Source organism: Typopeltis vanoorti, chromosome 12, assembly GCF_054136105.1.
Source record: "Typopeltis vanoorti isolate ZY-2024b chromosome 12, IOZ_Tvanoo_1.0, whole genome shotgun sequence".
Taxonomy (NCBI): Eukaryota; Metazoa; Arthropoda; class Arachnida; order Uropygi; family Thelyphonidae; genus Typopeltis; species Typopeltis vanoorti.
Genome location: NC_143560.1, coordinates 84831921 through 84858525, shown reverse-complemented (window position 1 = coordinate 84858525; position 26605 = coordinate 84831921). Strand labels below are relative to the sequence as shown.

General features: G+C 36.9%; 1 protein-coding gene across 1 annotated transcript in view; it reads left to right on the top strand.

Moving 5' to 3' along the window:
- The window catches only part of LOC150100952 (uncharacterized protein ZK1073.1-like), a 355092-nt gene that overhangs the window by 317055 nt on the left and 11432 nt on the right, over positions 1-26605 (top strand). The window lies entirely within an intron of this gene.

Genomic DNA, 26605 nt, shown 5'->3' with positions numbered 1-26605 from the left:
ATTGGCTCAAACACAAAAGCCTAAAGGCCAATCACAGCTGTAGTATCAGTAGATATTTTCATCTGAGTACTAGTATAATTATCTGGTAGATTTATCAGGCATTGAAACCATTCTATATGTTGTGTATTGAAAATATTGTTCATAACTCACCAGCTGTTGCTGTATCACCAACAGTTGATGAGTTATTATTAATAGATAAAGAGCTCAAAACTGACTCTGGCAATCCATTATATTCATTCACCACTCTCCAAGTAAAAAAATCTAATCCTTACACCCTTACTAACTGCAATCAATCCTACCATATTTTCAGGGATGACTTTCTCCCTAGGCAAATGCTGAAGTATTTATTCTATATTAATTCTATAAAATCCTTTAAGTAACTTAAATGTTTCTATTATATCGCTTTTTTTTGCCTATCAAACAGCTTTTGCAACCCATAAACATTCAATCTATCCTCACACTAAGCATACCACAGACCACTCATCATCTTGGTCATTAGCCTATGGATCCACTCCATTCCTTATCCCCAATGTTGATGAGGGAAAGGCATACACTGCCATTTTTTGGATTTTGCAAAGGCATATGACAGGGCCACACGATAAACTGATATTTAAATTACAGCACATGGATTTAGATGTCAGGTTAGTCAACTGCATTCAGGATTGACTGTTTGATAGGGATCAGAGAGTTGTGTATGGTGGGGCAGTATCAAGGAAGCAGAAGGTTACAAATGTGGTTCCACAAGGCCCAGTACTGGGACCTGTATTGTTTAACCTTTATATCAATGACATTGTCAATGGTTTGCAAGGGGATATTCAGTTGTTTGCAGATGATGTGAAGCTGGGAAAGGTTATTAGTAATAGTGCAGATGTGGTAGCCCTGCAAGAGGATTTGAATAAACTAGACAGAAGATGGGCAAATGAATGGGGGTATCAGTGAAATGCAGCAAACTGTAAGGTCTTGAGGTTTGGGACACATCGATGGGACACTTCCTACTCTGTTGGAGGAGTTGTACTGGAGGAAGTAGGGGAGACAAGAGATCATTAATCTGGGATTAATGGTTGATAGAAACCTGAAATTCAGGGGAAATATTGCAAAAGGTGGTGAAAGTAACACAGAGGATTGCTGCAATACTGAGAAGGATGCTGACCTACAGAGATAAAAGAGTTATCATTCTGTTGTATAAGATCCTGATCAGACTACACTTAGACTATTGTTCTCAAATTTGGTCTCCAAGATTTTGAAGGGTATGAATTAACTGTGGAAAGAGTACAGAGGCAGATAACAAAGATAGTTTCAGGACTGTACAATGTTAATTATGAGAATTGGCTGAGGGAATGTGGACTGCAGAGTTTGGTAGATAGAAGGAGAGGTAATTTGATTGAGACTTTTAAACTGTTGAGAGGCAGTTACAGGGTGGGCACTGGGGGAATTCTTTCACCTGGTGGAGCAGCAGGAAGGAGCAATGACAAGGGACCATCCCTGGAAAGTACGAAAGGAAGCTGTGAGCAAGATGGTGAGGAGTGGTTTCTTTGTGTGGAGGGTGGTGGAACCATGGAATGCATTGTCTGATAGAGTGGTGAAAGCAAGATTGATCAATGAGTTCAAGGAGTGGTATGATAAACCTTGTGCGTTGAGTCTCTGGACTCCATGGAGGCCTGAATAATAATAATAAACAAGTCTATCCTCACAGCAAGCATACCACAGACCACTTAGTTATTGACCTATGGATCCACTCCATTCCTCATCCCCAAGAACCTAGGTGACCAGACCTGAGCTTGGTAATCCAGGTGTGGTCATATCAAGGCTTTATATAAAGAGCAATGATAACTCCTTTATCTCTGCTTGTTAGTGTGTTCTTCAATAACCAAATAATCCTGTGAGTGGTTACCCTGGCTACATTATCCATATATCTATGAACTTCAAATCTCTATCTACTGCTGTCCACCAAATCTCTGGTTTCATCATTTTCATGGAGTACAGTTCCCTCGTTATGGTACAAAATTTATAATCTTGTTATCTCAAAATGCATAACTTTACACTTTCCAACATTAAATTGACATCCATTATGTTTTGCCCATACTGTCAACCTATTTAAATCATCCTGCAAGCTTTCTATTGGGTTGGCAAATAAGTTCATTCAGTTTATGCATTAGTACAAGTTTACACTGTTTCGCCTGTCGCTATTGTTGCACTACCACGCAACGCTATTGTGCAGTTGAAAGGTGACATTTCGCATAGCCTTTCAGTAAATTTTCGTTCGGCCTACTTCAGTTGCATGTGTGTAACATTTTTAGAAATGAAAGGATATAACGTACATTACCAGCATGTTTTGCTTTTTTATTTCAAAAAAAAGCAAATGAGCTGCGGAGACCCATAAAAAAATATGCAGCGTATATGGGGATGGTGCCTTAACAGAACGCGTATGCCAAAAGTGGTTTGCCAAATTCCGTTCTGGAGATTTCGACGTCATCGATGCGTCTCGCTCCAGTCACCTGACCAAGGTTGATTATTCGAGTGTTGTGAAGGATATAGTCGACAAAAATCCATCACAAACTGAAGATTGCTGCAGTGCTGTATACATATCCTATACAAGCGTTGAAAACCATTTGCACAAGCTGGGATATGTTTCAAAACTCAATGTTTGGGTGCCACATGAATTGACTGAGGCCAATATGACTGCTCACATATCCATCTGTGATTTGCTGCAACGTCGCCAAGAAAACGACCCATTTTTAAAGCGGGTGATTACGGGAGATGAAAAATGGGTTGTGTATGATAACGTGGTACGTAAAATATCATGAGGGCACAAGAGCAAACCGCCTCAAACAACCTCAAAATCAGGATTGCACCCAAAGAAGATCATGCTCTCTGTGTGGTGGGACAATCAATCGTTCTGTTAGGCAGAACGATTGATTCAACTGTCTATTGCTCACAGTTAACGCGACTGGCCCATGCAATTAGCACAAAAAGTCCTGAATTGGCAAATCGAAAAGGAGTTGTCTTTCACCACAACAATGCCAGACCCCACACATCGTTAACAACCCAGAGTAAATTATTACGTCTTGGCTGGGATGTTTTGCCGCATCGTCCGTATTCACCGGACTTGGCACCTTCCAATTACCACTTATTCTGATCATTGCAGAATTCTCTGAACGGGAAAACCTTCGCTAATGAGGAGGCTGTCAAAAGACACCTGGATCAGTTTTTCTCCAGTAAACCTCAAGGAGTTTTATGAATGTGGCATAATGAAGTTGGTGGACAGATGGCAAGAGGTCATTGATAAAGAGGGTCAATATATAACTGACTAGTATGTATTATATATATTAAATAAAATGTGTTTCATTCCACTCTGAAAAACTGAACGAACTTATTTGCCAACCCAATAAATCACCATGATTAACTATTACTGTGTATGCAACTTTGCATCATCAGCAAACAATTGAATATCTCTCTTTGAATTATTTCCTATATCATTTATTTATATTATTAATTGCAAATCTTTGCACGTAAGTACAGAGCCTTATGGTACACCACTGGTCACCTGCTTCCTCCTGGATTCTGCTTCTGAATATTATTTTTTTCATATCTGTTTATCAGCCACTCTCATATCCAGATCACCAATTTCATATCCATTCCAATTTGCATAACACAGTTCTATGTGGTATCCTGTCAAACACCTTTGCAAAATCCAGCACAATCACTGTATAGTCATTCCCTTTATCCAACTCAGTTATTGCTATTATAAAAAGTTAGTAAATTACTAAGACATGACTGACACTTCACAAAGCCATTGCTGCCCTTCATCAAATATACGCTAGTGTCCAAAACCTAAGGATGAACACTATTTCTGAAGATTACAATTGCAAATTCAAACAAATCAGCTTGTGGCAATTTGTATATCTGACAATTTCAAATAGAAAACTGATACACATTCAAATTTTTGAATCTTGTGCAAAGGGATCACATGGTAGCAATCAACAGGATAAAAGGCAAAATGCTGTGCTAAGCGAATTGTGTTTGAAGGAATAAAATTACAAACTTGGATGTCTTGTAATGTCTCAAGACATCATCTAGATGATTTCCTGCGGTGAAGAATTATTGGAAAGCTTGAAGAAGGACACAGAATTACTGATGTGGCCTGAGAGTTTAGAATCTCACATAGCATTGTATCCAGACTCTGGGTTGTGTTTCAAACCAATGGAATGTGTTTCTGGTGTTTGCTAAGAGGTTATCCTCACTCTACCACAGAACATAAAGACAGATTTTTTTTGTTATAATAGCAAAAAGTAATTGAGTCAGTTCCATTCAAGCACATGTATGCAGGTATGCATATCTCGACAAACTGTGGCAAGTCATCTGCAACAAGTAGGCCTGTGGCCTGCATCCATTTATCCACAGCTCATCAAAGAGCACATTTTCAGTGGTGTTGTATCCATAAAAATTGGACAAGATACCAATGGGCTGATGTACTCTGTAATAACTTATACGTGAGAGTCGCTGTATTCTTTACTCCAATTCTAGATGACACTTGATCTGGAGTGAAAGTGGTACTGCTTAGCATTGTGAGAATGTTCTTGAAAGGGATAAATATGGCAGTCATGAGGTCATGGTGAGGGAAGGCATTATGTTTAATGGACACAACAAGCTACAAGTGCTGGAAAGAGGGACTATGACTGGTGATCGATATTGCAACGAAGTTCTTCAACATGTTCGATTGTTCTGTGGCGGTGTAGGCGAAGAATTCACTTTTATCGATGACAATGCCACACCACATCGTACACGAGCAGTGGAGATACTTCTGGAGACCAAGTATATTAATCCAATCAAGTTCCCAGCATGCATCTCAGATTTCAATTCCATTGAACACGTTTATGATACAATAAGGAGATGCATTGCTGTTTGCAGTTCCCTTCCAGAAAACAAACAAAGCTTTATCCTTACTCTGAAGGAAGAGTGGGCCAGTTTGCCTTAAGAACTCCTGAATCACTTGGTGCTAAGCATGGTGTGATATTGTGAAAGCGGCATCGCAGTTTCGGGTGTGCATATTCCATACTGAAATGTCTCTCTGCATAGTTTTCTGTAAGCACAGTACATTAGTTCTTTAACTTCAGCTTTAGGAAATTTGTACCTTTTGCCAAAAAGCGTGTTGCAGTTTAATTTGTATGAAATTTATAACACATTTTTTGTGTGATATAATTTCAGTGTTAAATATTGACGTATAAAGCTCTGAACAGGAGAATTTTTTCAGTGTTTTAACAAACATATTTGAAATATATATTTTTTTTTTTGTGGGGGTGGAGGTGATTATCAGATTTTTTTTAAGGATTGCCTATAGGCAGTGTTGCAAAGAATATATGTGATTGTACATTTATTGGTCAAGAGGAAAGAGAATACACTTTATGCAAGAATAATTTTCCACTATATTGTTATAATAGCTCTAGTGGTGCAGGGCTCAAGAAATTCGCTGGCCACAGGCAAGTTATCAGAAAGAATTGGTGAGCAAATTTTTAGCCTGTTCTAAATGCATTCAAAATATATTATTTTCTTTGCATAATTTCTTTTTTACTCCCCCTCACTTTAAAACATCATATCATTCATTATTAAGTTATTTGATCATGGGTGGCTTCCATTGAATTTGTAAAAGAAGTTTTATTTCTTATTTCCAACTCTTCAAACACTGCACCATACCCTTTTAAAGAATCACAAAAACAGTTACTAGTTTTCTCTAATGTCATATTGTAAACCAGTCATCATTATCATAATTATCAGTTTGTATAACAATTGATAACTTTTAAATGTCTTCTTTCTATATGAAAGACTATATAAATATCCACTGAGTTCCAAAAATCCCTCTCATTTCTCTCACCACAGTATTATACAGTGTTGTTCTCACTCCATGCATGCAACACTACACATCATACTTTCCATTTCAGTCATGAAGCAAGAAAAATGAGCCTCCATTACATATTATTGTTAAGGTACTTCACTTGACAACAGTGAATTTTGTACGCTTCAAGCAAAGCAAGCAAGTTTTTCACATATATTCATGATATGAAAAACATTTGTTATATGCTTCAAGCAAAACATGTTTTGCTTGAAGCATACGACATTCACTGTTAAGTGAAGTACCTTAACAATAATATGTAATGGAGGCTCATATTGGGTAAGCAAGAAATTGTTATTTTTGTGATTTGGTTTACTATAGCTTTCACAGTTCGTTCTAAATAACCAGCGAAATGTAGAATTTGTGTAATTAGGATATTTACTCCTTTTCGTTATAGGTAAAACTTGTATTCTTGTTAAAACAAGCCCAAAATAATCATTAAATTCTTGATATGTAACCTCAAGGGATGGGGAACTGAAAGTGCTACATGAACAGTTTATGTTATAACTAACTCCTTAATCTTATTTGTTATAACTCCAATATTATGAGATCTTATGTTTCAGTCTTCCTGTTGCAGTCTATCAAAGATTTGGTCTCCTCTGGATCTTTTTCTTGCCACAGGCATCAAATACCTGTTTTGCTAACCTTTCCTCTCTTCATTCTGTTTAATTACGCTACCGGCCAAGACATCTATAGATATCAAGGTTATCATGGATGCAAAGTGCATATTAAAATTGTAAATTAAAAATTCTGGATTTGGTCTTCATCTGGATCTTTTTCCTACCATTGGCATCAAATACTCATTTTACTAACCTTTCCTCTCCCATTCCATTTTTAAGTGACATAGCACTTTAGCTCTGCTTACACATTCCTGAATGCTAACAATGTTAGGAGCCTTCCTAATATTTTCCTTTTTAATGTGACTTTGCTGCTGATGCTTCTGCTAATTGTTTCATAAATCTTATATCTATGGATATAATCTTCGATTGGTTGCTTTCTTACATAGCTTCCAGATTCATCAAATCATTTTGATGAATCTGGAAGTCTTATATACAGCTAGTTTTTTTTTTTTTTAAGTATTTTTACTAATTTCTCTCTTATTCCATGCAAATTTAAGGGTCAACTTCCCTGTCAATCCCACCTTTGCTTCTGTTGTCCATTTCTGTATTTAATTTGCCATCACTAAAAAAAAAGCCGTCTTAATAGCAGAATTGTTTTACTAGTTCTGTAGGTTTACCATTCAGGAGCTGCTAATGTTTGCAATTTTCCTGCCTATTTTGTACTCTTTGTCTTTTATATTTGGAGGAATGACGGGACATTGCACTTTCAACTGAAAAAACCTGAGTTTGATTTTCATCTTTACTAGAAAATAGTGGCTCTTTTCATTTGAAGGTGAATTAGCTAGTTTCGTGTAAAGGTAGCAAGTTTTTTCTTCCAGAGACATGGACTTTTTACCCACCTACAGACAAACTGACAAGAGAACACACATACAATTTACAGATAAAATATACCATTGTTAGATGATAAAGAGCATTTGACTATTAACTTATTTCAGGGAATTACAACGTATACTAAATATTAATTAAAAGAAACTTTAACCAATACTTCCTATATTTCAGCAATGTTACATTGCCATCTTCATGGAAACATAAAAACTATGATAAGTACATTCAGGCACTAACAACGAGCAAATGAGGCAGAAAAGAGTAACTATCGTTGTTCCTAGAGTCCTAAAGATGCCCATAGTGAGCTAAATTGGGTTGTCTTCTCTGTTGAGCTGAAGTTCTCATGATGCAGGCTTCCCAAATTTGGGGCAGTCTCATGCACCCAAATTTGTTGAAGTTTGGTAAGTTTTTCAGAGCTGAGGCTGATTCCATGAACAATCTTTCGTGTTTATATTTGCTGCAGCGCAGTAAAGTGACTTTCTTCCATCATATTCTATGGCAGGTATCCAGAGCATGGTCCGCAAGCCCCGAATGGCTATATTGACGAAACTGGATGTAGTCTTTTTGTTCAGATATTCTGATATTAGCTGTCCTGCTTGTTTGGCCATAGTAGGACAGTTGACAGCTGCAAGGGACCCGGTATACTCCAGGTAGGTCTAGGGGAAGTGGCTAGTCTTTGGTGGAGCAGATAAGGGATGCCAATTTCTTATATGGTTTGTAGCAGGTCGTCAGGTCATATTTGTTTAGGATTTTGATTAACTTTTCAGAGGTGCCCTAGATGTAAGGAATGGTGATAGATTTAGTGTAATCTTTGTTATGAAGGGGAGGGGGGGGGGATTAACTGGTTTTAACATTTTCTGGATTTTTTGGGGATTTTAGCCATTGGCTAAGAATGTATTAAGGGTCTAGGGGAAGTGGCTAGTCTTTGGTGGAGCGGATAAGGGATGCCAATTTCTTATATGGTTTGTAGCAGGTCGTCAGGTCATATTTGTTTAGGATTTTGGTTAACTTTTCACAGGTGCCCTAGATGTAAGGAATGGTGATAGATTTAGTGTAATCTTTGTTATGAAAGGGAGGGGGGAGGATTAACTGGTTTTAACATTTTCTGGATTTTTTGGGGATTTTAGCCATTGGCTAAGAATGTGTTAAGGGTGTGGTTTAGTTCAGAGGTTTGGGCATTGTCATCTGAACAGATTAATTTTGCAGTGTTATATAGGGTTTTTATAACCCCCTATTGTTATGGGGGGGGGGATTGTGGTGAATGTATCTTCCTGTATGGATTGGTTTTCTGTATACAGAGAAATCCAAGGATCCATCAGGCTGGCGTGTAATCAGACTGTTGTTTTTTTCTTTTTTCAGGGTGAACTGGATTCTGGGGTGTTGGTTGTTTAAGTGTGTTAAGACGATGTGGAGTGTCTGAGCCATGTGTCCAAATAGCGAACACATCATCCACGTAACGTAGCCAAACAGTGGGTTTTTGTGGGGCTGAGTTTAAGGCTTTTTCTTCAAAAGTCTCCATAAAGAAGTTGGTGTGTGTGTGGGGGGGTGATCCCATGGCTGTCCCCTCTATCTGTTTGTAGAATCTTCCTTGCCAAACGAAATAGCCTGAATTCATTGTGAACTGAAATAGGGCTGAGATATCAGGAGGAAATTTGGCTTTGATGTGCTCTAAGGTATCTTTAAGTGGGACATTCGTGAATAGGGAGGAGACATCAAAACTGGCCAATATGTCAGTTGTGTTAGGGTGAGAGGTTTTCTGTACTGGCTTTGAGGGGACTGAATTTTTTGTGTGTGATGGTGTATTGCCATTATAGCTTTGGCTAAATGTTTGACTAATTTGTATGTGGGAGAAATCAATGCCATCCACTATGGGATGTAATGGCACATTTTGTTTATGGATTTTTGGTAGTCCATATATTCGTGGGGTCTGGAGTTAAATGGTTTTAGTTTGTTAGTAACTTCCTCAGGCCAAGAAGTAACTTTCTTAAGGAGCCTTTGGAGTGTTCTGATTTGGAAGCGGGTGGGATCATATTCAATGGGGAGGTAGGTAGACTGATCTAACAATAAAGAAGTAAGCTTACATGTATAGTCTGTTTGGTTGAGAACCACAGTGGCATTTCCCTTATCCACTTCAGTGATTACTATTTCTCTGTTGTTCTTCATTTTTTGTAGAGCTTTATATTCTTCCTTGGATAGGTTGGTTTTGGTGGTTTTGCTTTGGTCAGAATACCGGCTACATCCAGTCTTATATTGTTGGAAATATGGTTGGGCAAGTTGCAGATTCTACGTTCTATCTCTATCATAATTTCTTTGGACAGTATTTTCTTAGGAGCTAAGGCAAAATTGTGGCCACATGCAAGTGCACTGAGTGCTTCGGGCTTGCTTCAAGGTTACGGAAGAAAGGTTAGTTACTGTGTTGAACGGTAGTTGGGGTTCTGAAGTAGTGTTCCTTTTCAGATTTTCAAATTTTTTGATGTGCCTGACATCGTACTTTCTTGAATTCTTTATCTGCTGAAGCACATGAGATGTCACAGGGAATTGTCCAAATTTCGTGGTTCAGAGTAGCTGCAAGCTCTTCTAACGCATGAATAGCTTTATGGATGTCGGCCAAGAGACTGCAGGTCGCAGCAATTTGTTCTCATAGTAGGGCGAAGCTAGTGCGTTTATAAATGTGGAGAGCCTTCTGTGAAGTGAAGTGGTGCTTTAATTTCACACAGTTTGGGATTACCTTATTACCCCTTTTAAGACAGTCAAACGATTTAGTTGTCTTGATATTTTCAGCTTTAATTTGTCGTATTGGCAGGCCTTGCGTGCGATAGAATCTCCGTGGATGATAGTAATTCTTGTTGATAAGCTTATACGTTGGTAACACATGACTATTAAATTATTTCAAGAAATTGCAACTTATACTAAATATTAATTGAAAGAAACTTATTTTGGCAATGTTACATTGCCATCTTCACGGGAACATAAAAACTATAAGTGCATGCAGGCACTAACAACAAGCAAATGAGACAGAAGAGAGCAACTATTGTTGTTCCTAGAGTCCTAAAGATGCCCCTAGTGAGCTAAATTGGGTTGTCTTTGCTGTTGGGGTGAAGTTCTCATGATGCAGGTTTCCCAAATTTGTAGCAATCTCATGCATCCACATTTGTTGAGGTTTGGGAAGTTTTTCAGAGCTGAGACTGATTCCATGAACAATATTTCGTATTTATATTACTGTGGTGTAGTAAAGTGGCTTTCTTCCATCGTATTCTGTGGCGGGTATCCAGAGCATGCTCTGCAAGCCCCAAATGGCTTTATTGGTGAAACCAGATGTGGACTTTGTGTTCGGATATTCTGATATTAGCTGTCCTGCCTGTTTTGCCATAGTAGGACAGTTGACAGCTGCAAGGGACCTGGTATACTCCAGGTAGGTTTAGGGGAAGTGGCTAGTCTTTGGTGGAGCGGATAAGGGATGCCAATTTCTTATATGATTTGTTAGCAGGTCGTCAGGTCATATTTGGATTTTGTTTAACTTTTTGGAGGTGTCCTGGATGTGAGGAATGGTGATAGATTTAGTGTAATCTTTGTTATGAAGGGGAGGGGGGGATTAACTGGTTTTAACATTTTCTGGATTTTTTGGGGATTTTAGCCATTGGCTAAGAATGTTAAGGATGTGGTTTAGTTCAGAGGTTAGGGCATTGCCATCTGAACAGATTAATTTTGAAGTGTTATATAGGGTTTTTATAACCCTATATTGTTGTGAGTGGGGGGGGGAGGTTTGTTGGTGAATGTATCTGCCTGTGTGAGTTGGTTTTCTGTATACAGAGAAAGCCAAGGATCCATCAGGCCGTCATGTAATCAGAGTGTCTAGGAAAGGAAGGCTGTTGTTTTTTTCTTTTTCCAAGGTGAACTGGATTCTGGTGTGTTTACACTGTAATTTTAATTTCCTTAAATAATTGAATAGTCATGTGTTACCAATGTATAAGCTTATCAACAAGGATAGAGAGCATTGTATGCAGATGATTCATAGGACTGCTGTGTGTGTGTGTGTGTGTGTGTGTGTGTGTGTGGAGGCTTATGTATTGTAGATGGTGAGTTGTGGGAAATGAGGTGCCTTCCTATTATGAGACCTCAGACTCCTTGGAGGTATCATGTAATAACATTATTGGCATAAAGAGCTGAGATGAACATCCAGTTTTGATATCAGATCTAATGCTGCTTTCCTTCATAATGTGATCCATATACATAATGAGTAACAGCGGAGATAATGTGTACCCCTGCATTACAAGAAGATATTTTTTGATTTTGCATCAAACCATCTTTTCCTATACCTTCTTTGATACTAATTGCTGACTTACAACTTAAATATGGGCCATGTATTGCTCGGTGTAATTTACCATTTACACAGTACCGTCGACAGTGTAACATACAGGCAGTCTGCCTCAAGGCATGGCTATAAGGGTGCTCGTTCAGCCATATTGCAGTAGCCTGTGTCGTTACGCTAACAAGAATTGTTAGCATGGCAAGTGGTGCAGAAAGAAGTTTTTCCAAGCTTAAACTGATTAAAAATTATTTGCGAACAGCAGTGACCCAAGAAAGATTGGTTGGTCTAGCAACTATATCGATAGAGGTGGAAATAGCTTATAATTTAAATTTAGAAGAGCTTATAAACAGTTTTATTGTGCGACATCCCCATAGAGCAAACATTTAATTAATATTATTATGTAATCAGTTTGTATTAATGTTTCTCTTGTAATAAAAACAAAATAGCAATTGGAGATTTTCTTATATTTTTGTCTTATAATCCATCAGGGGTGGTATTTAATCGTTTGCCTCAGATTGCGATCTAATCTGGCGACAGCCCTGCATTTACATCATATAATTGTAGAGTTCTGAACACCTTTTCTCTTAGTACCTTGTCATATGCTGATCTACAAACCTTGTACAGATCCTTGTTGAATTCCTATAATGTCTCAGCTATTTGTCTTAAAGTGAAAATTTGATTTGGATAATCCCCATTTGCCCTGAACCTAGTTTTCTCTTGTACAGTTTTTCTTAGCCTCTTAAGTATACTTTTCTGAGCATATGACAGGGTAATGCAAAAGTGCAAATACAAATCAACATTATATTCTTATGATTCTTAGCTGTCTGTCTTAAAATGAAAATCTGATCCTGAAAGTGCCCATTTGGACTGAACCCAACTTTTCGTCTAAGTTTCTCTTCTGCAATTTTCCAAGTGTGCAACTAGATGTGCATAAATCTTCCTGAAACATTCAGTAGGAAAAATTTTTTCCACTTCCTCTGTTCTCTCATTAAGTGTTTTATTTCCCTTTTTATAGAAAGGATATGAGATCTACTTCAATCATCCAGGATTCAGTCTTCTGACCATGCCTTCTCATTCCAATTATTTATTGGAGTGAGACCTAATGCAGCGAGTTGGGGAAAACCACATCATCTTGGAACGAATGCTGAGAATATGTGTGTGGGGGTGTGTAGGTTCAGCTAGGGTATGCAGATGTAATAGTGATATAAGTATCAAGGAGCATGATTATGAATCTGGTGAAGGGGCAGACTATACTTTGTTCAGGCATTTCAAGCATATCTCAGAATGGAAAAGAGAAAGTTCCCCAACTGTCCAAGTAGGCTGCACATGTAAGTTTACAAAAAAAAGCAAGTAGGTAACTTTTTATGTCTATACACAAATGCCAGGAACATTAGAAACAAAGTGGTTGAGTTTCTTACTTTAGTGAATACAGTGCGGCATTACTAAAACCTGGCTCTCAAAGTCAGATGTTGTAACTGGAATCAAGTGCAAACATATAGTATTTTTAAGAATCATAGAAGAGATAGGAGAGAATCAGATGACATGAATACATTTAGGCAATAATTAATAAAGTAATAATAAGAAAATAACATAGTCTCCTTTAGCAGTGAGTTTTAGGTGTCTGGTGATGGCTAACAGGATGAAATAAATTGTGAAGTGTTGCTACAGACCCAATGGTTCATTTACTGGGGAAGAAGAAATGCATCACCAAATTAACCTGATGATTATTATATAAGTAATTATTATGGGTGATTTAAATTATCCAAACACAGGCAACTGACGTGCATTCATTAGCCCAGTGGTTCCCAAACTGTGAGCTACAGCACCATGGAGTGCTGCAGCACACAGTTTGGTTAGTTAGTGCACTGCACTAATTAAGATTTATTTATTCAATGATTTGATTGTTCAAAATATGTACTTATTTAATACTTGTTACATAAATTGTTTTTGTGAATTTGAAATACGTGTTTCATTTATTTTTTTAACTTAACCAACCTAATCACACCAACTGTTCACTGCAACTGTTAGGCAGGCCTGTGTTCTGACTTTGGGTGCCGTGCAAAAATCCTGATACGCTAGGGGCACCGTGAACCGAAAAAGTTTGGGAACCACTGCATTAGCCTCTATATGCCCAGTTGTGGAGATACTTCATGCACAAACTTTGTTTGTTTACACTTTGCAGGATTAAACTAGGAATATAGTTTCTTGGCATCTTTAATCTTTAATTTTTAGACTATTAAATCTGTTATTTAATTGTACTGTTTTCATTATGTTAAACTTAAAGATGAGCATAAACAACTAAAGACATTCATGCTTTTCAAGGATTTAGGCCTAGAGTGGCCTGTTCCAGCCTTAGAAGTCATCATTGAATCTCTTTAGAGGACGTCCTGGTTTTCTTTTTCCTAATGGTTTGATGTAAATCTTGTTTTGGTAATCTTTCCGTTTTCATTCTTGCAACGTAATCTATCCATTTATGTTTGTTTTTTAATTTTTTTCTATTACTGATTCCTGATTTAATTCTTTCATAATTTCTTCATTTCTTTTGTGATTGAATAGAGTATACTTTGCAGTTTTTCTCAAACTTCATTTCAGCTATTTATCTTTGTCTTTTTGTTTTATTGTCCAGATTTTACTTCCATACAATAGGACTGATAGGGCTAATGTATTATATACTTTTAGTCTGGTTTGTTTTTTAACTAGATTAGATTTAAATATAGGGTTAATTACATCTGTTATTTTTAAATATTTTGCAATTCTTAGGTTTATATCTTTTTCATTTTCATATGTGATCATACATCCTAGGTAGTTAAATTAATTTGCCTGTTCTGAAATCTTGTTATCTATTACTATTTTAGTTCTTATTGAATCTTGTTCTTCAAACCCCCCCCCCCCTTCCAACAAAAAAAAAAAACTGGCCATGACGTCTATAGACATCCAGTTAAATCTGGATATGAATCTGTAAAACCCGTTGAACAATATGGATAAGAAGTGCAATTTGGTCTCACTATTTCGTCCACCTTGGCCAGTAGGGAGGTTAAAGGCCATTGTTTTTTTAATTTTTTTGTTGATATTATTTTTTCGTAATCTTTGGCTATCTCATTTAAATTTAAAATATCTTTCTGTATGTTATCTTCATAATTTATAATTATTTGATCATCAGCAAAAAGGAGAGTGTTTAAGCTCACAGTAGGAGAAAGTTTAATACCTTGATGGAAATTTTTATTCCATTTTATTATTATTTCGTTTAGATAAATATTAACACGTTTGCTGCCACACTACTTCAGCATAGTCTGTTCCCTTACACCAAGCAATTTCACTTCTTCAAGGTCATTACGGTAATCTCGGTGCCGGCGGTAATCGTCATACAAGTATACTCGTAGTTGGCTTGTGCAGAGCATATGCTATCTATGAGAATACACAGTTTTGATGCTGGCTCCACAAGCCAAGCATTTTCACTTCTTCAAGGTCAGTACAGTAATCTCGTTGCCAGCGGTAAGCGTCATACGAGTATACTTGTAGCTGGTTTACCAACTACGAGTATACTCGTAGTTGGCAGCGAACGTGTTAAAAAGAATTGCTGAAAGGGGACATCCCTTTTGGACTCCTTCATTTATCTCTCTCAGATGTGATAGTTGATAATTTAATCTTATTCGTATTTGATTATTTTCATATATACTTATGAATAGCTTTTTGAATATTATTTGGTATTTATAATTTTCATCCTCATCATCATCATCAAATTCCTGCCACGTACCCTCAAGGGATGTACAGGATGTGATAGTACTACATGAAAAAAATTACATCATTACTAACTTCCTATCTATAATTTTCCTCCAAATCAGTCTGTTACTTGTCAAGACTCCAACATTATTAGATCTTATATTTCTATCATCTAAGGCACTTTGTACCGTATCAATCCACCTATATCTTGGTCTTCCTCTGGGTCGTTTTGCTGCCAACCTGGCAGAGAACACTTGTTTTGCTAATCTTTCTTTGCCCATTCTGTTTAAGTGATCATACCACCTGAGATTAGCTCTGCTAACACATTCCTGGATGTTGACAATGTCAAGTTCTTTCCTAAAATCTCATTTTTAATATGATATTGCCATTGCTGCCATCTGTTCATGCCTCTAATCTTTCTCAGGACGCTCATATCTGCAGTCTCTAGTCTTTGGTCAAGTGTTTTACTTCTGACCCAGCTCTCAGATCCATAAGTTAAAACTGGTTTGAACACTGTCTTGTATACAGCTAATTTAGTGTTCCAACTAATTTCTCTCTTATTCCATATGAATTTATTCAATTGACTTCCTACCATACCAGCTTTGCTGATTCTGTTGTCTATTTCTATATTTAATTTACCATCTTCAGTAAAAATCATGCCTAAGTAGCTGAAATGTTTCACTTGTTCCACAGGTTCTCCATTCACAACACAGTTGACATTTTCAATGATTCTGATTATTTTCATTGTCTTTGTCTTTTTTTATTGCTGACCTTCATACCATATCTATTACAACAGCTATTCAATTTAGTCAGAGAATCTTGCAGACTTGTAGCAGATTTATTTGGAAGTATAACATCATCCACATAAAGCAAAGAGCTGACATTAACATCTCCAATTTTGATATCATGTTTAATACCACTTTCCTTCATAATGTGATCCATATAGATAATGAATAACAGAGGGGATAATGTACATCCCTGTCTCACACCAGATTTAACATTAAACCATCTTCTTGTACTTCCTTCAATTCCTGCTTTTCCTGCTTGATATTATGCCCCATTGACACCATATAACTGTAGCGTATTGAATAGCTTCTCTCTTGGCACCTTGTCATATGCCTTTTCCAAATCAACAAAACTTAAATACAGATCTCTGTTATATTCCCATGCTTTCTCAACTGTTTGTCGTAAAGTGAAGATCTGATCCTGACAGCCTCTATTTGGCCTGAATCCAGCTTGTTCTTCACCAAGCTTTTCTTCCACAATTCTTCTCAACCGTTTCTCAAGTATACTTGCATAGATCTTGCCAGGAACACTCAGTAAAGAAATACCTCTATAATTCTCACATTCAGTTTTATTTCCATTTTTATATATGGGTACTATGAGAGCTCTACTCCAGTCATCGGGAATTCATCCCTCTGTCCAGGCTTTCTGAACTATGCAGTGCAGCCACTGTAAGACTCTTATACCACCATACTTCAGCATTTCTGGTCGAATATCATCTACTCCTGCTGCCTTTCCACATTTCAAGCCTTTGATGGCTTTTTCTACTTCAAGTATGGATATGTATTCCTGACTGCATGCCTGGTCAGTGTTTTTTACCACTGTGCTGTCATGACTGCTTGTTTCATTCAGCAGTTTTTCAAAGTAATTATTCCATACTTCAAGGATATACTTTTCTTCCGTTTTCATGTCACCTTTATCATCTCTAACTCCTTTTACAGCACTCTTTCCTCCATTCCTAAGCTTCTTCAACAACCTCCAGAATATTTTTCCACCTTCTTGATATTTATTTGCTATATTCTTGCCAAAGTCCTCCCATGACTTTTGTTTAGCTAGTTTTACACAGTGTTTAGCATTCTTGCATTTGTCTCTGTATTCTCTAAGAGCACAAGCTGACTTATTTGACAGGAACTTTTGATATGCTTTCTTCTTTTCCTTCACTGCCTCTTTAACTTCCTGTGTCCACCAGGGAGTTCTGATTTTTTTATCCTTGCAGACAACCTCACCACATGCCTCGCTGGCAGAATCAATCAATGTTTTCTTCAGAGTTTGCCACTGAATCTCCAAGGTTTGATTCCTGTTCTCAAACTCTTTCATTTTTTCTTGAATAATGTTTGTGTATTTTAGTCTAAAGTTCACATCTGAGAGCTTCTCAACTTTTATTCGCTTTAAAACTTTCTTACATGTTATTCTTTTCAATATGAAATTCAATTTTATCCTGCTCAAGACTAAATAGTGATCACTTCCAATTTCGAATCTTCTGTACACTGTGGTGTCCTGCACCAGGGAGAAAACATCAATATCAACAATAACATAGTCAATGAGACTTTTCTTATTCCTTGCCTCTTCTCTCCGTGTGAATTTGTGCACACTTTTATGTTGGAACATTGTGTTAGTAATAACCAGTCCATGTCCTGAGCAGAAATCCAACAGGTATTTGCCATTATTATTAGCTTTGCTCTTTTATCCACATTTTCCCAATATATTTTTGTATGTCTCACAATCATTTCCTACTTTGCTATTTAGATCCCCAACAAGGACCAACTTTTCCTTTTTCATTGTGTCAGTTGCTTTTTCTAAAGCCTCAAAAAATTTCTCCACTTCTACCATAGTAGAACTTTCTGTGGGACCTTAGGCACAAATAAGTCTCATTGTCCAGTTCCCCATTCTCATATTTGCCCACATTACTCTACTTGAGACTGACTGTCATTCAAGAAGATTAGCCTCATATTTTGTGTTGAATAATATGGCTACTCCTTCTTTTCCTTGATTGTCATTGCCTGAATATATCATTTTGGATTTATTGCTAAGAAAGATCTCACCAGTTTTGTCTTTTTTGTTTCAGTCACCCCTATTATGTCTATCTGGTATACTTATCTAATTCCTCAGCTAGCTCCATTTCTTTGCCATTCAGGCTTCTTATGTTGATAGTACCGATCTTTAACTCTGGTGATGTTGAGTTGGGTTTGTTTTCAGATTCGTTCCAGTAGCTGACTTTTCGCTGTTCACTCTGGTTCCCTGACGAAAACAATGGGGGGGGCCTTGTTTAACCAGGCGACGCCCCAGCTGGCATGATAAAATAAAAAAATAAATAAAAATAAAATTTATATTTTTTAATATGTTAAATAAAAAATGTCTTTTAACTTTATCAAATGCTTTTTCAAAGTCAATGAATGTGATATGTGTTTCTAAATTGTATTCTCTTCTTTTCTCTATTATTCATTTTAGGCAAAAAACTGGGTCTATACATGATCGTTCTGTTCTTTTCTAAATCTATTTTGTACTTCTAAAATAAAGCTTTCAGAATATTTTATTAGTTTGTTATTAAATATTCTGCTATATATTTTATAACAGGAATTTAGAATACTTCCTATCCTAGTCTGTTTCTTCAGCCTTACAGCTGGTAGGGGTAGCTACATGCTACCATACTAGGGAGATGATTATGAGCGATTATTACCATTACCTTCCTTGGCGTAGTATAATTTATGACTGTAGCAGCCATGTGTTCCTGGGACCAGTTTGTCTGTTTTGAGGGATGAAAAGCTTGAGTAAATGGAGAAAAAACCCTCCACCACCACTGGTTAACTCACCTTTAGTCAAAAGAGACCAGCTAAAGGTTCTTCACATTACTGATGGAATCGAACCCAGGTCTCTCTGACCAAAGGGCTTTGTCTATACTGACTGGTTTACTGAGGCTCCTTAGAATACTTATACCTCTATAATTTTTAGGATCATCTCTACTATCTTTTTTAAAGATAGGGATCACTATTGCTTTTTTCCATTCTGTTGGTGGGTTACTTGATGAAAATCCTTTCCTGGTGGGTTATTTGTTGAATAGATTTTATTTAAAAAAAAAATCTTATTCCTGCATATTTATGTAATTCTGAACCTAACTTATCTCCAGGTGATTTTCCATTTCTCTTTTCTTTCAGGCTGATTTTTTCTTCTTCTTCTTCTTCTTTAGTTATTTCATTTTCATTAAATGTTTGCCAGTTATCTTTTATAAAATATTTATCTGACCACAATTCTGTATAGAAATTCTTCTAATTTCAATTCAGTGTTTAATTATATATTGGGTTTTATTCTTTATCCAAGTGTTGGCAAACAAAGTTTGCTCCTGAAGTAAGTTCAGGACTAGCGCAACTTGTGATAAAGGTGGTATTAGTCCTCATCACTTGCCTTAGTATCTCCCATAATGCAAAGCACATCTCCTTGCAGACATGTATAATGCTATGCATTAAGGGAAAGGCCATTACCCAGACCATTTTCGACCTTTATTGAGGTCTCATCAGTGGGAGCCAGACCCAGAGGTGGTGATACTAAGGTGAAGGTAATGGAGAAGTCATATTTACCTATACCAGTTGCCAAAGGGTCTTTACCTATACCAGTTGCCAAAGTGATCCACTTAGCCTTTAAAGGAATGGGGACAACCGGTCAGGGCTTCTGACCTAATGTCCAATCCTCACCTTCTTGTGTGCACCCTGTTAGGTATCTACCTGGATACTGAATGAATGAGGATGGACTGGCAATTTGGGATTTAGCCGACTAAATTGTATTCTTATTGGCTTAAACCAAAATAAAAAATGATGGTACAACATGACAGAATTTCATGTCGGCTGGATCATCATCATCATCCAGTTAAACAAGGCCCCCCCCCCATTGTTTTCACCAGGGTACCAGGGCAAACAGTGAAAAGTCAGCTACTAAAACAAATCCTAAAACCAACCCATCACAAGAGTTCAAGATTGGTACTGTCAACATAAGAAGCCTGAATGGCAAAGAAATAGAACTAGCTGAGGAATTGGATAAGCCAGATCAGATCGACATAATATGGATGACTAAAACAAAAAAGGCAAAAACTGGTGAGATCTTTCTGAGCAGTAAATATAAAATGTTATATTCAGGCAATGACAATCAAGGAAAAGGAGTAGCCATTGTATTCAACACTAAATACAAGGCTAGTCTTCTCGAATGGCAGGCAGTCTCAAGTAGAGTGATGTGGGCAAATATGAGAATGAGTAACTGGACAATGAGACTTATTTTTGCCTATGGTCCCACAGAAGGTTCATAGAAATGGAGGAATTTTTTGAGGCTTTAGAGAACGCAACTGGCACAATGAAAAAGAAAAAGTTGGTCCTTGTTGGGGATCTAAATAGCAGAGTAGGAAATGATTGTCAGACATAAAAAAATATATTGGAAAATTTGAAGAAAAGAGCAAAGCTAATAATAATGGCAAATACCTGTAGGATTTTTGCTCAGGACATGGACTGGTTATTACTAACAGAATGTTCCAACATAAAAATGTTCCCAAATTCACATGGAGGGAAGAGGCAAAAAATAAGAAAAGTCTCATTGACTATGCTATTGTTGATAGTGATGATTTCTCCCTGGTGCAGGACACCAGAGTGTAGAGAGGATTTGAAATTGGAAGTGATCACCATTTAATCTTGAGCAGGATAAAATTGAATTTCATATTGAAAAGAATAACATGTAAGAAAGTTTTAAAGCAAATAAAAGTTGAGCAGCTCTCAGATGTGAACTGTAGACTAAAATACACAAACATAATTGAAGAAAAAAAATTAAAGAGTTTGAGAACAAGAACCAAACCTTGGAGATTCAGAGGCAAGCCCTGAAGAAAACACTGATTGATTCATCCAGAGAAGCATGTGGTGAGGTTGTCTGTAAGGATAGAAAAATCAGAACTCCATGGTGGACACAGGAAGTTAAAGAAACAGTGATAGAAAAGAAGAAAGCATATCAAAAGTTCCTGGCAAAATTAGCTAAACAAAAGTCATGGGAAGACTGGTAAGAACATAGTAAATAAATATCAACAAGGTGGCAAGATATTCTGGAGGTTGTTAAAGAAACTCACAAATGGAGGAAAGAGTGCTGTAAAAGGAATTAGAGATGATAAAGGTGACATGAAAACTGGAGAAAAAGATATCTTTGAAGTATGGAGTAATTACTTCAAAAAATTGCTAAATGAAACAAGCAGTCATGACAGCACAGTGGTAAAAAACACTGACCAGGCATGCAGTCAGGAATCCATATCCATACTTGAAGTAGAAAAAGCCATCAAAAGCCTGAAATGTGGAAAGGCAGCAGGAGTAGATCATATTAAGAAGGTCCATACTTTAGACCAGAAATGCTCAAGTATGGGAGTATGAAAATCTTACAGTGCAGCACTGCATAGTTCAGAAGGCCTGGACAGAGGAATGAATTCCAGATGATTGGAGTAGAGCTCTCATAGTACCCTATTATAAAAAGAGAAATAAAACTGACTGTGAGAATTACAGAAGTATTTCTCTACTCTGTGTTCCTGGTAAGATATATGCAAGTATACTTGAGAAACGGTTGAGAAGGATTTTGGAAGAGAAACTTGGTGAAGAACAAGCTGGATTCAGACCAAACAGAGGCTGTCAGGATCAGAGTTTCACTTTACGACAAATAGTTGAGAAATCATGGGAATATAACAAAGATCTGTATTTAAGTTTTGTAGATCTGGAAAAGGCATATGACAAGGTGCCAAGAGAAAAGCTATTCAAAACGCTACAGTTGTATGGTGTCAGCGGGGCATTATATCAAGCAATACTTTGTCTTTATTTGAGTTGTAAGTCAGCAGTTAGAATTGAAGGAAGTACAGGAAGGTGTTTTAATGTTAAATATGGTGTGAGACAGGGATGTACATTATCCCCTCTGTTATTCATTATCTATATGGATCACATTATGAAGGAAAGTGGTATTAAACATGATATCAAAATTGGAGATGTTAATGTCAGCTCTTGGCTTTATGCGGATGATGTTGTACTTCTAAATAAATCCGATATAAGTCTGCAAGATTCCCTGACTAAATTGAATAACTGTTGTAATAGATATGGTATGAAGGTCAGCATGAAAAAGACAAAGACAATGAAAATAGGCAGGGTCTCAACTGCATTGTGAACGAAGAACTTATAGAACAAGTAAAAATTTCAGCTACTTAGGCACATTTTTATTGAAGATGGTAAATCAAATATGGAAATAGACAACAGAATCACCAAAATCTGGTATGGTAGGAAGTCAATTGAATAAATTTATATGGAATAAGAGAGAAATTTAGCCAAAAGACTAAATTAGCTGTATACAAGACAGTATTCAAGCCAATTTTAACTAATGGATCTGAGAGCTGGGTCAGAAGTAAAACACTTGACCAAATACTAGAGACCACAGATATGAGTCCTGAGAAAGATTAGGTGCATGAACAGATGGCATCAATGGCAATATATTAAAAACGAGGATAGTAGGAAAGAACTTGACACTGTCAGCATCCAGGAATATGTTAGCAGAGCTAATCTCAGGTGGTATGTTCACTAAATAGAATGTGAGAGGAAAGATTAGCAAAACAAGTGTTCTCTGCCAGGTTGGTAGGAAAAATTCCCAGTGGAAGACCAAGATATAGGTAGATTGATACATTAAAAAGTGCCTTAGAAGATAGAAATATAAGATCTTTATATTTCTATCTTCTATAGAATATATAATATAAGATAATGTTGGAGTCTTGACAGTTAACAGACTGGTTTGGAGTAAAATTGTAGATAGGAAGCTAGTAATGATGCAAATTTTTTATGTAGTACTATCATATCCTGTACACCCCCTTGAGGGTATATATCAGGAATTTGATGATGATGAAACACTGAACAGATTGCAGAGAAAACTTAGGATAAGAATGAAGGAGAATTTGAGCTGTTGCAAGCAGCCTGTGCAGCAACTCAAGACCAAAGAGTGTTTTGATTGTAGAATTAAAAGGTGTGTCTGACAAGGATGTGTAACAGTTTTACCACCAGTTGGTAGTTAAACAATCATGGACAATCACTTCTCAGGACTGTTTAATCACTAGTTGGTGGTAAAACAGCCCTTAGAAGTGGCCACTTTATGGATGCTCCAATTAGGACAGGTTATATAGTATGAGACAAATATGAGAGAGAGAGAGAGGGGGGAAAGTTCTGTTGGAAGAAGCGAGAAAGAAATGTGAGAGAGTAATTGCTACCGAGATGTGACAGTATACTGAGTTCAGATGGAGGCAATGATAGAAATGATTCCATGTGCAGACTGTATAAGAAATGGATGTGAGTATTTAGATGTGGGGAGTGTTTGATCCAGAAAAAAATTTGTATAAGAAGGACAGCCCACACCTGAATTCATTTGGCATCAGGAGCCTGGAAAATTACCTATTGTGATGAGACCTAATGCAGAGGATCAGGAAAACTAGATCATCAATGGAGGAATGGGAAAAATGTGTGTGAAAGTTCAGCTATGTATGCAAACATGATAAAGATATGAATGGCTTTGAACATGGTTATGTATCTGGCAAAGGAGCAAAAATATACCCTTTGGGTTCAGACTTTTTGAGTTTGTCTGAGGAGGAATAAAGGAAAGTTCTATAACAAGACCAAATATATCTAATTATAACAATAGGCTACATGGTAATTTGTTGCTTTATTGATTATGATGTGGCCTAAAATTGTCAGCATTAGTGAAACCTGATATCGTAAGTCCAGTTAGGGTAGAAATAAAAGAAAAGAATGATGGTAAGAATGTGCTATGTAGCAGTGAGTTTGAGACTATCTGGTGTGAAGTGGAGGTTAACAAAATGAAATATATGATATAGTGTTGCTACAGACCTGGTGGCTCAGTTGTGGGGGATAATTTAGCCTTACAGGTACTAAGCAGGTGATCATTATGGGTGACTTTTATCCAAACATTGATTGAGTAGAAGAGAAAAATCTCATGATAAGAATGAAGAGAAATTTATATAACTGTAGTGAGACAACTTTTTCAGGTGGCATATGAAAGAAGGAACTCGAGGGCATTAGTGAAACCTGATATCGTAAGTCCAGTTAGGGTAGAAATGGAAGAAAAGAATGATGGTAAGAATGTGCTATGTAGCAGTGAGTTTGAGATTATCTGGTGTGAAGTGGAGGTTAACAAAATGAAATATATGATATAGTGTTGCTACAGACCTGGTGGCTCAGTTGTGGGGGATAATTTAGCCTTACAGGTACTAAGCAGGTGATCATTATGGGTGACTTTTATCCAAACATTGATTGGGTAGAAGAGAAAAATCTCATGATAAGAATGAAGAGAAATTTATATAACTGTAGTGAGACAACTTTTTCAGGTGGCATATGAAAGAAGGAACTCGAGGGCAAAGTGTGTTAGATTTGTTCATAGCATTAGAAGGGGTTTCTGTTAACAATATTACTATTTTACCATCAGTTGGTGACAATGATCATGCTGTGCTTTCTTGGTAAGTATCTAATTATATTGATGTTCCCATTAGAACAGGTTAAATGCTGAACTACAAAGATGGAAATTATGATCGACTTAGAAGAATATTATCTTTGGTTCCATGGTATCATTTACAGAATGGGAAAAATTTCAGCAGTGCATGGGAATCTTTGAAAAAATGCTTAAGTGAGTCAGTATCTGAATGTATCCCTAGTGTTTGAAGAATAAATAGGTTGGGAGCGAAATGGATGTGCAACTATATTAAGAAATCAACAAGAAGATGTGGAAAGAATATCGTGTGCTTTACATATTCCATAACTCCTCTCACTCTTATACTCATGAGTATTGTGCTAAATCGGAGTATGAAAAGAAATTGGTAATCCAAAAGAATTTTATTGTTATGCTGCAAGAAAAAGAAAGAATGAATGTGGAAGAATAACTTTACTGAATGCAGATGATACTCTAGTGTCAAAAGTTAATGAGATTTTCAATTAATGATTGCTCACTTTGCTAAGAACGATCAACCAAGTGTATGTGATATGGTGCACAGTGCTATTACTACGTTGGATGAAGAGTTAGAGGTGCATGAAAGTGAGATTGAAGAACTGTTGCATAACCTGAACAAGAATTTGTCAATAGGAACAGCAGATGGAATATCAGCACGTTTGCTAAAAGAATGTTCAACCAAATCGTTGAGGCATTTCACATGTTTGTATAACTTGAGTCTCAGCACAGAAATGTATGATATTTCCATTATACAAGGGTGGTGCAAAAACTGTTTTGTCTAACTGCCAACTCGGTATCTCTTGTGTGGTAGTGAAGATTTTAGAGACATTGAAGTCTATTATAACAAAAAAAAAAAAAAAAAAAACAGTACATTACTAAGACATGACTGACCCTTCACAAATTCATGTTGCCCCTCACATAGTATCATATTTTTATCCACCCATTCTTGAATTCTCCTTTTGACCAATTTTTCCAATGCTTTTACAACCACACCTGAGATACTGGTTGGCCTATAATTAGCTACTGAAGTCTTAGAGCCTCCCGTATGAAAGGAAATTATTTTTCCCTCTTTCCACTCCCTTGGAACTCTACCAGAGCTGAGACTTAAATTAAAGAGCCCAGACAGAGGCATTGCCGGTTCCCTTGCACAATCTTGTAAAACCAGTGCCGATATCCCATCTAATCACACAACTGTATTTACATTGAGATTCTGCAATATCCTACCTCTGTTTCTGCATTAGTGTCTGTCACATATGTTAAAACAATAACCTCACTAGGATGATACACTCCTGCAAGGTGATTACTCATTAATTCAACTATTTTATGTGCTTCTGTCACCTCGTGACCATCATCACTCATTAAGGTTAATCGTCAATAGTCATTCTTCCTCTTACTTACTACATAATGAAAGAACTCCTTGAGATTTCCTTTGGCCTGCTCATCTAGATTCTTCTCGTAATCTGATTTTGCCTTTCATGCCATGCTGGTCACCTTTCTCTTTATGTACTCTCTACAGCATTTTCTTCTTCTGCAGCTCATGCTTAATGATATTACTCATCCATCTAATTCCTACCAGATTAATACTCCTCACCTTAGGTATTTAATTTAATATTGCTTCCTCTAGACCTTTAACTATCTGCGATGCACTATGAACATACTGTATGGCCGCAGATGCAAGACCCTTTGACATTTCTGTGCATGTCAAAAGAAGGAGAATCCATTCCGATATTAGGGTAATCAATGCGTTTCATGGTATATGAGTGTTTTTTATTATACGTCGGAAAATCAACTTTTCTTTTATAAAAATTCTAGTTCTTAAAGTGGTAACCGTTTTGCTTGCACAACAGTGTTGGACAATTTACGTATAAAGCATGTGATTTTGTGTGTTGGTGACCAATTCGTACATCCTTTATTTTTTCTTTCCCTTCAGCATAAATTAACTATTCTTGGCAATCTGCCAAAGTAAGT